At 39.4% G+C, this 14386-nt stretch overlaps 1 protein-coding gene across 2 annotated transcripts in view; it reads right to left on the minus strand.

Annotated features, from left to right (window-relative positions):
• Positions 1–12837, minus strand: part of LOC117416938 (disabled homolog 1-like) — a 177284-nt gene extending 164447 nt beyond the window's left edge. Inside the window, exons 1-2 of one of the 2 annotated variants that reach the window (XM_059035130.1) lie at positions 12785–12837; positions 5999–6110 (exon numbers count right to left, since the gene is read on the minus strand). The gene's annotated coding sequence lies outside the window, so the exon portion shown is untranslated. Of the gene's footprint in view, positions 1–5998; positions 6198–12784 lie in introns of those variants that run through there. The other variant, XM_034028439.3, reaches the window with a different exon arrangement.
• Between the last annotated feature and the right edge of the window lie 1549 nt (positions 12838–14386).

Consider the following 14386-nt stretch of genomic DNA (forward strand, 5'->3'; position numbering starts at 1 on the left):
GTGGTAAGATTTAAGTTTAGCGGGCTGCTATAAGTGGTTATTGATAAAGCTAATAAGAGTTACAGATTATGATTAGAATAAAAACATTAAATTGCAATATGCTTTTTGTAGTAATATATTGCAAAAACATGTTATACAAATGTTATGTCATGTTATATTATTACATAGACAATCACTTATCCCTAAGCTAATGTATTTACATACAGCATATACTATGCTGTCTTTTTGCTTTGTGTGGTTAATGCAGTATTTATGTTTACACCTTGTGAAAACAGAAAGGGATTCAAAAACATGCTAGCAAATGCCACTTTATCTAGAGAATTTCTCCATTTTAAAGGAATCGGCTTTTTCACAGTCCGTCTTTCAGAAAACAGTCGCTTTGCGGCGATAAGAGAAGATTTATTTAAGACTCCACAGTAAACATGCTGGGAAATTGTTGGGCTGTCACATAATCTTACTGATAAAAGAACCCAATATGAAACAAAATACACAAACAATATCATCTCTCTGACATGCCTACAATATTAATATGTTTTGTATGCTGAATAAGGGCATTGTTTAGAGTGTGCATACATTAGAATAATAACACATCACTCTGCTGGCTCTGTGTTTCTGATGGTACACTTTCATGCTGCAAAAAGGGAAAGCCACACTAAAGAGAGCAGTGAGTTACGATCGGACTGTTGATGGATAGGGGAAGACAGCGGCTGCAGAGGACTGAAACACCATAAAGGCACCATTTGAATTTAGACAATAAAAAACAGAATGCTGGTAGTGCGCAAGCTGGAAGCAAGCAGCCCAGAAACCATCCTAAAAGTGACCATGATGACAGATATTGAACAAGGTATAACACAACAGAACCACAGAGGTATATCATTCTAAATGACAACAGATGGCTCAGGTTTTAGATGAAATCCTTTAGATAAAGACCCCTGGAACTCCAAGTCAGTTATTGTCATACACATAATTTTTATGACTGTCAACTAGAGAAAGCTTTATGTCATGCCTTTGTCACATATTTTTATTAATACAGTAATCCTATAGCCTGTTATATTGTTACTAATAATCAGTTACTGTAAACACTTATCTTTTTTCCTAATATCTAATTTATTAATAATAATAATAATAACATACGTGACGCAAAATTTTGATTATAACGGCTTTGCCTGTATATATCGTCTATGTATTTTTTATCTTCTGTGTATTTTTTATATCCTCTTAAGGTACACAAGGAATTGAGCGGTTGTTCAAAAGGTTTCTTCTTAAAATATGTTTGAGAGCGACTCAAGTATCACAAGGGAACTGATTATTTGGATGACCAGATCCAACCTGTCAGTGCATTTTAAACCCTGTTTCGTGCACCTCATTGCAAAAATAAGAAAGTTAGCATCATTTATATTTGTGGGACACATATGGCTCTTGTACCTTAAAGGGATATACGCAAACACTTGTTGCTGTAAACATGTCCACAGTGGGATATCTGCAAAATGAAGTTGCTGCAGACACATCCATTGAAACACACATATAAATGTATGATTAACGATAGAGTGTTTACCCATATTCACACATTCCCTCCTTCCAGACAAGTCAGACCAGTCTATTGCTGGATCCCTGGATCAAAACCGAATTCACTGGACTTCCTTGCAGAATAAACACCCCCTCACAATGAAGGGAAGCCACAGGACACACATACACACAGCAGCAGCACTATCTTGTCTGCTCTCAAAACACCGGGCCTCATCGAAAGAGCTGAATTAAAGTTGCTTTCACATGGCTGAGTGTGAAATTGAAAAATCTGATTACTCCACAGAAGCCTTTAAAATGCACTGGAGGACACACTCGGAGGAATCAGGAGCAGCTTTCACAGCACTGCACCGCTTGTGCAACGAGAGCCAAGTTTGCTCTTCGTGTCGGAATCGAAATGAGAAGCAATCACTTGATTGCCTGTTGGAATAAGTTTGAAAAAAGGAATCAGACATACAAGTGATAAACAGGATCTACTTAAGAAAGTTAGCACTTCTTTTTTTTATGTACATGGCCATTTTTCAGACGTATGGCTGATTATGTTTTTTTATGGTTAACATTATGGAAATCATCTGCTTTGACTGAGATGGTGGAAACCAAACCAAATGCACCCAAATCACCCAACCCCCCAACATACCCACTCCCTCTCTGCTTCAAATGCTGCGTTTATGTATATTTTCAATAAAAATGGTGTATTGCACTTGGGTTTTCTGACAGTGCCTTCCTTACAGACTGCTGGGGCCCTCCGGCTTTTGTGTTTATAATCGTGCAGTGCTATTCTGAGATATATCTGCTTGTCTGTTACCGTGGTTACCTTGTGTCCTGCCTCATTCAAGTCATCATTCTGTCACACCTGGTATAAAGCACGCGCAGTCTTGCCTGCTTCTTTTTCCCTGCTTCTTTTTCCCTGCTTCTTTTTGCCTGTTTCTTCCTCCACCTGCGGCTACAGATTGTTTCTGTAAAAAAACAAGTTCTTCAAATGAACTTTTACAAATTGTCAGTTATTTAATAAAACAGATTCAGAATCAGAGTGGCTCTAGATGTACACGTTTCAGTTTGGGAATAGCAAACAGATACAAGTTTCTCAACAGGTAATACACACAGAATACTGAGGTAGAACCTAGTGCCGGTATTTCAGTGCATCACCTGAAGCCAGGTAAGAATCGTTGAATTGCAGTGTAATAATAACATCTTCTATATTCATAAATCATCATTTAGGATCAACAGACTGCAGGACGCAATATTTCTGTCTGTGCAGCTGGCGGAGTGCTTGCAATAGAGCACAGACTTATGAAGTTAACATCTGTGATTGACACAGATCAGGGCAAATGTGAATTTGTCAGCTCCCAACCACTCTGTAAAAACACAAGAAGCTGAATAAATACCAAACCAGATTTAGCTCAACAAAATAGAATCTAAACAAACAGTATTTAAAGAAGGAGCTTGGGGCAGGGCAGCAACTTCTTTTTATGGAATGGAGATTTTCTACCATGTCTTTCCCGCTGGGCCTGTGAAGAATAAGAATGCATCAACAGTTTCTTAAATGTTTACCCATTAAATAAGCCATTGCTTGATTGCGCTTAACTATATTGCACTAGAGATACAATGTATCTCATTCGACTGCCTGATTCCGAACACTACTCTGGGTTCAGTGCTTTCTCACGTCAAATACAACAACCATGTCATAAGTGAGGGTGGATCACACAACATACGCTATATCTAGCTACAACAATCAATTAAGGTCACAAATAGCTGAACCAAATATGTCCCATTCTCCCAGAGCTCTATCCATTAGCAGGACGAGCACTTGAACTGTGCTATATGTTTCGAAATGCCACTTAGCTGAGAGCATGGAGACTGAGACAGGGGAAAAAATCAGTGAGACGTCAATGATTAGTCCTCAGGGACAGGCTGCAAGTCACGCTGGGGCTCAAATGTTTTTTTTAAATGTAGCGTGGATAATAAGGTTAACTCCAGCTCTTTCCATGTCACATCTGCAAGGGAGCTATGCCTACAACTACTCTCCTTAAGATAGTGAGAATTCTCTCAGGTCAGCAGAGTGCACACCATTACACAATCACAGCACACGAATCACCCAATCACAGCACACGAATCACCCAATCACAACACACGAATCACCCAATCACAGCACATGAATCACCCAATGAACGTGAAGCACACTTCCAGAGCCTGGCTTGATAGTAACACAGAGTAGTGATATCACAGCCTCCCTATGATGCATGCTGTAGTTCAATTGGATTAGACTGGTGATGGCAAACCTCTGCTACCCCATACAGTAAGTTTGCTGTCAGAAACAATGATGTCACATTAAGGCATCCCTGCTTCATTTGAGGGTAGAAGGACCTTTAAAGTTCTGCAGCCATGTTTTTTTTTTTTTGCTCTCGATTTTCTCCCCGATTCCAAATGTCCAATAATATTTTTTCCACACACAGCTCAGGAGAACTGAAGGTTCAGTGGGCGTCCTCCGATCCCACGACCGAGCCAGCTTCCTCTTCTACACCCAGGAAAAAACGGATGTCAGCGAGCTACCGGTAGGGTCCACTGTAGTGCGATGAGGAGAAACAGTCCCTCACAGTTTTGCCTCGGTAAACCATGGGGAGTGCCAGTGAAGACAGGCAACTTCACACAGCCAGGACACAAACCTGCACTCCCCTGGCTGTATGACTCTCCCAAAACCCCACGCGGACATGCTTTTACCAGGTGAGCCACTCGGCCACTGGATTCCCACTCTTAACAGCAGACCAGAATATACATTGACAGTTAGTGTTCTCCAATAACAGTTACTATTTTGTCTGATTACCTTAAATCTTTTGTTTGTAATAATTCATTAAAAGCTAGCGTCCTATTGATCAGAATATGCATTATTGATTGGCTTTCTGTAATTCTGGCTTTCTGTTGTATTGCTAAACACAGCTTAAGAACTTAGCCCCCTCCCCCCCTTGATTTTATCTTGCAAAATGTTTTAAATGAATACAAAACCAAACCTAGACCTTTGTCAAACCCAGCCCACTGGTGAGTTGAGTTTAGACATTAATCATGCTGTTCGCCTGGGTCCACGGGCGTCAAAAGATTTATGAACAGTGACACTGGACGTCTCAAAAAATGTCAAAGCGGGATGATTGTACATGATAAGGGACGTTGAGTGTCTGTGTAATCATGCAGAGCTCTCCAGAGTGGGTTTCCAAATGTATTGGTAAGCTGTGTGCAGTATGAAAATATACTTTAGATCATTGGGGCACTTACTGATTAGTATTATTTTTCATGTACAATGCACATTTCAGTATTCCTTTTTAATGAAATGGCAAGAATTTACATGTATAAACAGTTGCTACAGTATATGATTAGTTTAATGCCTAAATAAAGTATTTATATGGTATACATATACTATATGCTATACTGTATTGAAAATTAATTTTCAAGATAAAGAGCAAGTTTGCAAAATATACGTACAGTATATGAAAACGAACAAGGTTTACACTGCGGTTTTTGTATAAATTGCTCTGAGACACTCTTAGTTAAAGACACGAACAAGATATGCACAATCTAGCCATTCCATTCTGGACAATGAACTCTCAATTCCAATTGTGATGCACTATGACAAGCACCTATTGTGCTGTGTGAAATGCACAGTCAATTGAGCAATATTTCAAAGAGCTGATGCAAAATAGCTACACAAAAGAAAGATACAGACCTGCCATAGATACTTTACATAGTCAGAGCAGCACTGTCTTTGCGGGACAATTAAATGCAACATCGGAAATTGTTTGTTCCAAATCCAACCCTATGTAAATCAATCTAGATTCTCATCTGCCTGTCTGCATTCCTGCCTCTCTATACATTCAGTATTCATATTAATATAGCCTTTCTGTAGAATACTTGTGTAGCAATTTGGGAACAAATGTAATATCATCAATATAATATAGAACATAGAATGTATTCCAAGTATATTATGAATTCTAGAATACAGAGGTTGAATTATATAGAATAAGCACATAATGGTACAGCTCTGACCTCTTCCAGATCCTTTGCTAGGCTCTGCAGTCAATGTTCATTTTGTTGAGCTTTTGTCTTTCTACACATTTGCAAAAATCAATGCTTTACAAGCAGATTGCATGCAATCCTTGACTGTTCACCTGTAGATTCGACATTTAGGAGTCTTTTATGTAGCACAAGTTTGAAGCAGGCACAGTATTGGATCTCAGTTTGTCTTTGGAACCTGTTTTTGAAATTATTCACCTCACACACACACACGCACACACACACCCATCGCACAACTACTATGAATTACTATTTATAGACTTAAGCATCCTTTATCAGGTGTTTACCAATATGCATGTAACAGGTACTTCTTATGTTTTTGTCAATGATAGAAACACACTGCCCCAACCCCCCTCCCCTCCTCAATCACAGGCACTTCCATTCCTGCAATGAAATTAAAAGAATGACCTCTTACCTTGAGCTAGTGGTGCTACTGTCCCCCTGTCAGCCCCCACACATCCTCCAGTTTGCCTCCTCTTGAAGAATACTCTTCTCTCCTGCCTGGGTTCCCCTTCTGCAGCCTGTACCTTTTCAGAAGGAGACAGACAGCAGGTAGATCCCTGTTTACAAAGTGGTATCCGAGAGGAAAAATCCTCAGCCGTTTCACTCCAAGCACACTGAGCACCTCAGTCACAGTGCAAGCAGCAGCAGCAGCAGCAGTAGTCTGCAGGCCACATCTTTCATACCTTATGCATCACTACCACATTCCTCCTAATAGGCGAGCCCCCTGGCTAGTACCCTTGGCAATGAGGATTTATACAGGCTTAAGGAGAAAGCCATGTCTGAAATGATTTCTAGGGGCTGAAGCTTTCATTATCTGTCATCCACTAAGCATTCAGTTCCATTTAAAAAAAAAAGGAAAATAAGTATAATCCATATGGCATAGACACTGTGCATATTAAGTATTCCAATATATGATACAGATTGGAAATCAAATATGCTGCCATGGAAGATGTGGGCATACATTCATCGATGTACAACAGCATATCAATATAATGCACTATTGCAATTCGCAACGGGCCAATGTTGAAATAGGAGTGCTTAGTGCACAGCATGATGAGTGAAGGTCTGCGGATGATCCTGACAGACTGCAAGTTTCCAAATTCCTGCCCCCTTCTTCAGTTCGCCTCCTTGCAGAACACACATAGCCTCGGCTTTTGAACCAATGGGGAGATGGAGATGGAGATGAGACTCTGCTGTCCCTTATGGTGCTTTTAAAGAAAATCAATGGGATGATTCTCCATAAGAAATCAACACAAATTATACCAGACTCAGCCAGGGCAGTGGGCTTTACATCTTTACCTCCAGCATAGACTAAGTTGTCTGCAATTCACCCAACAATGGAGACTACTTCCTAATGAATACAGCAGAAACTGTGTCAATACTGTGCGTTAAAAACGTCTGGTTTTCCATTAGCTGCTCTGTGTGCAGCAGTGCAGGGAGGGAGCTGCATGCAATGCACATTGACGGGATGTATCTAGGGCTACACAAGCAGCCCTGCAAATTATTATTAAAAAATGAACTTTTTATACAGTGGTTTTACTGCCATCAGTTGACTGGCAGGGTCGGACACAAATGATGAAAAAAAGGGACAGAAACCATTTTGTATCATTTGTATGAACGGCACCCGATTTAGGGAATGTGATTTGAGGATTGCTTAGCCCATTATTTTGATCTTGAAGAGCCCATTAAAGAAATGGATCAAGTGTCAGTACTGTCTGATTGAGCCGCACACACACTAGTTCTGACGCACAGGGTCCCTGGGAGATTGCCCGTTCTAATGTATGCAAGGCTAACCTTCAGTCTCGAGTGGAAAAGCCAAGCCAGTGGCTGTGCTGTTGAAAAGAAATACAACCAAGGGAACACCGCTCAATATCTCTACACATCTCTGTCCAGTTAAAGACCTGGGAACATGTTAAGAAGAATCCCTGAACAATGGAAGGAGACATCAGTAGGCACTGAAAGTTGCAACCTGTGGGACCTGAAAAGATCCTATAGGTCCCTGAGCTGTTCTGAAGCTTTAGAATATCTGACACAGTGGCAAGCAGGGTTCTTGGTAGAAAGTGTCCAGCATCTATAATGTAGTAACTCTGTAGGATACAAAGACAGACCACCAGGGAAGGTGAAAGGTAGGCACGCGCAAGGAGAAGACTCAAGTTCAGTGAATGTATCAGAACAGAGGACGAATACAAACTAGCTGTTAAACAACAGCTGTGTGTGTGCTTCTTTACAACCTGAGTCCCTGCTATCCTACAGCATCCCTACTGATTAATCTACCTTTGGGGATCAAACTAAAGTGTTACTGAAGAACTTAGACAAGAACAGTGTCACCATAGTAAAAGTACAAGTGATTCTCCAGTTGACTAAGAAAACTGACCACCAGACAGAACTACTTTGAGCAATACATTAAAACAGACGTTATTGCCTCTTGTTTCAATGCATGTTGGACAGAACCGCAGCTTTAAAGAGCCAGATCATCCAGTCACCCTCAATGTATCCCTGCTCTATAGATGCAAATTATCACTGCTGATTTATTTACAGACTCTCGCCTCTTTCTTCTAAAAATAAATGGTACCATTTTGCTAGGAGGGAATTATTCAGTGCACAATACTTTTTCATGAATAATTATGAACCCAGACAGCCTTGACTTGGAAATGAGAGCCAGTCCTATATAGATGGCTCGTGTTTTTCATATTACTACTTCAATATAGGAATCTGAAAGGTGCAATACCCGAGGTTAAAAATAAAAGCCTTGCTTTTTATAAGCACAACAATTTACGCTCCTAATTTTGCTGTCAGTCGTTTTATTTTCCCAACTGCATTTTTTTTATTTAACTCAGGGTGAAGCCTTATAACAAAGACAGCATTTCAGCACAGTGAATTTAAAGGTTAGCATCTGCCATGCCGAATAGTAATGCATTGATTCATGTCTAAGAGTCAATGGTGACAGAAAGGTCTGACATACCTATTGTATGACAAGGGTAAATGAAACAGTACGCTCCGGTAATCATTTACAGTACAATGGTTCCATATCAGTACCAGAATGCAATATTTGTTCAAAAGCCATTGCATTGCCCTGGGGTCCCATGGTTGGGAACAGCTGACTTGAGCAATACCTTCAGGAGCGCTCCACAATTAAGCTTGCTGCGAATCTCACATTGTCCCGTCTACTCTATGTCTAATGCTGGAATCCCTCTAGCTGTTGTGCATTTAATTAAACACAAAGCAAATACCCAAAGCAAAGTGTCAGAGCATTGGACACTTTGCTTTGGGCATGACTGAAGTGTTCCCCTCTCAAGCTCTTGCCACTCTCAATCCCAGTGTCCTGCGACTTCAGGCTGTCTGACTGGGTGTTCTGGTTGTGGTTTTAAAACCTGGAATATCCTGAAATCCTTTAGAGTGAATTCTGAGGTTGCTTAAATAATGCTTTCTTTGCATTCAATCATAAGAAACCTTTCTCTGATCTTTCAAGGGCTGCAAATGCTCCATTATGCAGAACATTTTGGTGCACACAAACTAACAAAACATATAAAATAAGGAGGTCGGTATCGCTTGAAAGCAGGGTTTGCATGCAAATAAAATGTATATCCGGTTCTAACCTATGTTAAAGAAAGCCAGTTTGCATGCTTTAATCTGCTACTCTTCCACTCCCAGTGAAATAGGATCCAAACCCTCAACTCCTTCTTTTCTGTTGTTAACCAACCCGTTGCTTCCCCTATTGACTGACATGCTTATACCCTAAATGAAATGATCACGGAATTGCAACATTAAGAGTCTGCTTTAATGCAACACTGAACTAAACTAAACCTGAGAGCGTTATTTAATCTATTGTGGTAGCAGATATTATTTCAAATGAAAAAGCATGTTTGTTATAACATGTGCTTCTTTTAGAACCGCACACGTGAGACCTACACAGCAAATGAAAGTGCACAACAGCAAATTATTTAATAAGCTTAATAAACCCTTTAAGGTATCGTAAGGTGATTTCTCTATCTTTTTAAACCCTTTAAGGTAAGTTAAAGTGATTTCTCTAGTTTTTTTTTTTTCAAATTAATTTTTGTTACTGTGTATTTATAAAAATAAACTCTCAAGCACCCATTAGAAGAACATGCTAGGATTGCAATCCCAATTACACTGCACTACGGTAAGATTAGTGGAATGAATAGGCTTAGAGTGAGAAATAAAAACCAGGCAATAAATGAATAACAGAAGCACAGTTTAGTAAATATTTGCAAGCGCTAATTAGAAAGATGAATACTTGCAAAGCAAGCATAAAGACTACAAAACCATTTCTTCCCGTTAGGTGAAAAGAAAGAGGCAGCACTGAAATGGCTTGATGGTTAAAGCAAACACTGTACGTCATCTTGTTAATTTAACCGTAATGCTGTTTGAGTTGTGCAGATAAGTATTGCTGTACAGTACATGTCTCATACTAGCCTCTACTGCCTGTAATTAAATTGTTATATTTGGCTTTGCTGAATGCCTCCCTAGCATTGTGTGTTTTCCGCTAAAGTCTTTATCTTTTGAATCAACTGCAGGTTAATATGATTTTAAATGCATATTCTTTTATTAGACAATGCTTTAGCCAAGATCATTTATTGAGCTATATTGGTCTCCCAGTTCACTGCAAGAACATCCACAATACCCCCCCCCCCCCTTTGCCACGAACGATAAGCAGCGCATACATACAACTGAAACCCACCTTAAAAAGCAGCATGGCATGGAAATACCAGAGTAAGAAAAAAACAATTTGAACAAATGTGCCATTCTTACATCCGCTGGTGGCAGAGTGTGTAACCATTAACCAGTCCCTCTGCAACAGTGTTGCAGGGGGGACATGTTAACTGTTACACTCTGGTGTAGATCTGAGTTTTGAAAGGTAACAATGAAATACAAAGTGTGTGCAATAACAAAGTTGCAATTGTTAAGATGACTTATTTCGAATGGGAACTGCCTTCACCCCCCCATGCAGCAGCTGTAATCACTTACCTACAGGCAATCACAAACCTAACATTTAATTTTAAGGAAAACTGTGAAGATCAAATCTTAACATTTAATAAGCAGGATTAAAATGAGATTCTCAGCACTGAATTGTCTCTCTGTAATGGTTGAATATGTGTCCTGTACTGTGCACAGACATTACGGGGTATCATTTTCTCTACAGATGCAAGCTCTATATAAATTTAAACCTCTAATGAACAGGAGAGAGAGAGAGATCTAATAGTGGACGCTACTGGCTACAGCTGTTTTCATTACAGTAAATGAGAGTTTGAAACAGTAATTGTAGAAAGCAGACCCGTTATTAATGCTAAACGCAACTGTATCCTCTGAACAGTAGAGAATAGGAAATTATGTTACAAACAATAGGCTATTTATTTTGCACAACCTAAGAGTGAAGCACAGGAATCTATTCCCTCTGTGATTCTGTGCTTCCGGGAGGCTCTGTTGTCACTTGTCATTATATTTAATGCTTGCAGTCTCAATATAGCCTTCAAGGATGGTGTGTTGTGTGTGTGTGTCAATTTCAGACTGATTCAGAACATGAGTTCTCTAGGAAGATGCCTGCAATACAGTTTAAATGATAAGTAATGTAACAATCTTGTTGAAATATGCAGAGACATTCTACTACAGTAAATTATTTTACAATGGTCCAGCAGGTGGCGACGGTGTATATAGTTATGGTTACTTCTGCGCACAACCACCAAGAAGGAAAAAGGTTATATTTGTATTAAGAACAAAAAAGAAACAATTGCTAGAACACTTATTTCAAACACATTATTTCAACAATTCCCTAAAGCGCATCTTGTCCAAGAATATTTAGATGCTATAACAAAAATTAAAGAAATATGTCAATATTAGTTATTTACCACATCATCTTGTGTCGTTTTACCCTGAAATAGATGCTTATTTCAGAAAATATTGCTCTGAATTTGTCACAAAGAACATTTTTAAAAAGTTAAAACAAGAAATCCCAGTTATCTTGTTTTGCTCAGAAATACCCTCCTCTATTCCTTTCTGTCCACCTACATCATTTCATTTATCCCTCCATCACCTTTCTCTCTCACTATTTCTCCCTCCCTTTCTCCCCATCCTCTACCTCTTTCTCCCCCCCCCCCCCCCCTTCTCAAGTGGAAAAGCAGCATAGTGCATTCTGGGAGTCTCTTCTACATGTGTTCAGCCACGTCAGCGGGGACAGGCTCGTGATTTGACAAACACGTACATGACAGCAGGGCCAGCAGACCTTTAAAGAAAGAGCAATATTTGCATTTCTCTCTGCAAATAGTCTACCAGCATGTAGCTGGTTATACTAAATTCAAACACACACTATACTATACAAAGGATGATAAATAACATTTTAATGAGAATTATATTAAATTCAATTATCTATGACATGGAAATTTGTTTACAGATACTTCTTAATAAAGTGGACCAAGCTCAGACCTTCCACCTTCCAATTCAATGGTGCTTTATTGGCATGACTTACAATAGCAGGTGTTGCCAAAGCAATTATACACTGCATCTCTCTCTCTCAATAATGTAGCTGACTTTTTTGTATCAGAATAGATTCAAACCAATACTACGGTAAGCTGCTTACAAACAGAACACGAGATAGAACCGATTGTATATGTTTAAGTTACCTTGTGAAGTAAAAAACACAAATAACCATTAAAACATGCAGCGGCAGGATCGTTACATTGGGATGCGTTCAAATCAAACAGAGTTGACATATGGCTAAATACGTTAACACTGTGAGAATTAATATTGATAAAATCAACAGTTTGGGCTACACAGCATTGGCTTGCCAGTTAATACAATTATTATTGTTAAGGCTGGTGTGGTTAGGCTTTTGGGTGTACAGTTGATTCACTGCTTAATACTCCTGACCATCCAATTATTAATGCTTACATGTAATTACAAACAATGAGCTGTCGAAGTAGAGAGACTGATGCAAGTAGAATGACCTGTATAATATGATTGCACCTCACACGGGTTTGTTGCCCCTTTAAAAATATGACCCAGCACACAAGAAATGGATTTTAAGCGCTGGTGCGCTATTTCTAATAAACACAAAAATCAAACAAAACAAACACCTAGCTCTGTACAAGCACTAACTAACACACAGGAACACCCTGACTAACACAGGACAGCTACGCTGTTTCCCCGTCCTTACAAAACACACTGGTTTTTATACAGCACTTACTTTTTAACTTATGACTGCCAGGAAGCAGAGCACCCCTTTCTGCCTCCTTCTCCTCAGCAGCCTTGAGCAGACTAGCTGCCTCTCTTAAATACCCTGCACCTGGTTTTAATTTAACAATAGCTACCAGGTGCAGGGGATAATTAATAATAAAACAATTAACAAATCAATTAAACAATAAAGTAAAACAATTAAATTAAACAAATGTGCATTCCGCACATGCTTTTTTCTTCAGGGAGGCTTTAACCCCCTCCCTGCTGTCTTACAACACATTAATAGTAGAATTATAATCTTGGATTCTTGTTTCTGGAGTTCCAGTGAGAGCACATACAGTATTCCTGTCATGTAGCACCAGCTTCAGAACTCTTTATTCCATTCTACTGTAGCTGCTGCTTACTCTATACAAATCTTGCCAGGAAGTAATATGCAAATGACAAGCAAGTTGACAAAATCTGTGTGTACAGTCAATAATGCCTCGCAAGCTAGTTCCAGCATGATAAAAAGCACTTCAGGAAGATTGCAACACAAAGAGGGATGGAAAATGCATACACATACAGGGAGACTGGAAAGGGCGAATATTCAGCAAAAAATGCCAATATATTATCAGGGGAGATATATCAAATAAACTGTGCTGTCAAAAATGTAACAAAAATATACAGAACAGAAATTGACAAAACAAACAGATCTATGTGATCAATGCACTGGTGAAGCATTCTTTGTATTTGCAGATTATTTGTATCTAGACACGAAGCAGAAAGAAGTAAGTCCATTTATAATTTAGATTAAGATATTTAATGAATGGTTCTGTTTTGCACATAAACGTTGATTAAAGCAGTTTCATTGCTGCCTGGCGCAATATTTCAATTGAGCTTCTTGACTTCTTTGGATGGCAAGACACTGTAATAGAATTGCAGCTGGAGGTATTTCTCTGGGGTTTGTCATTTATTTTTCTCCACTACACGCACACAATTGCCAGGGACCTTTGCCAATAAAAGCAGGAAAATGTGAGGCTGAGTTGTGCCCACAAGGGGCTATTTCAAATCCAGTGACATTAGACAGAACAGAACAGCAGCACCACGCAACTTGCCACAAATCACAGTCTCCTCCAGACTGAATGGCAGGCAGAGGCTGTTCATGTCTGGATGGAGGCAGAGGTGCTGGAACAATTTTCATAGTGGGGGTGCTGAAAGCCATTGAACAAAACTGTAACCCCTGTATATGATGGAAGCCATGCAAAGCCAGGGGTGTTACTGCACCCCAGCACCCCTAGTTCCAGTGCCCCAGGATGGATGTATTTTCGCTTATACACACTTCTGTTATGTAACTAATAGGGATGTGCAGAAACTCATACTCAGAACTGCCATTAAGCAGGTATTCAACAAATCCATTCATTAATGTCTTGATTTCAAAACAAATAAAGCTGAACTGAGTACCAATCAATGACAATTCCCTTCCACATTTAGTGTTTTAAAAGCTGATTGCAAGAATGTTTTCCTGACATTTTTACCACTGTACTGGCGCACCGAGGTCGTGCCCTGACTTTGCATTGCTTTTCTTGTTTTGATATCAATATAATAATGAATGGATTTATTGAAGAATAATAAT

This window comes from Acipenser ruthenus, chromosome 12 (genome assembly GCF_902713425.1).
Source record: "Acipenser ruthenus chromosome 12, fAciRut3.2 maternal haplotype, whole genome shotgun sequence".
Lineage (NCBI taxonomy): Eukaryota > Metazoa > Chordata > Actinopteri > Acipenseriformes > Acipenseridae > Acipenser > Acipenser ruthenus.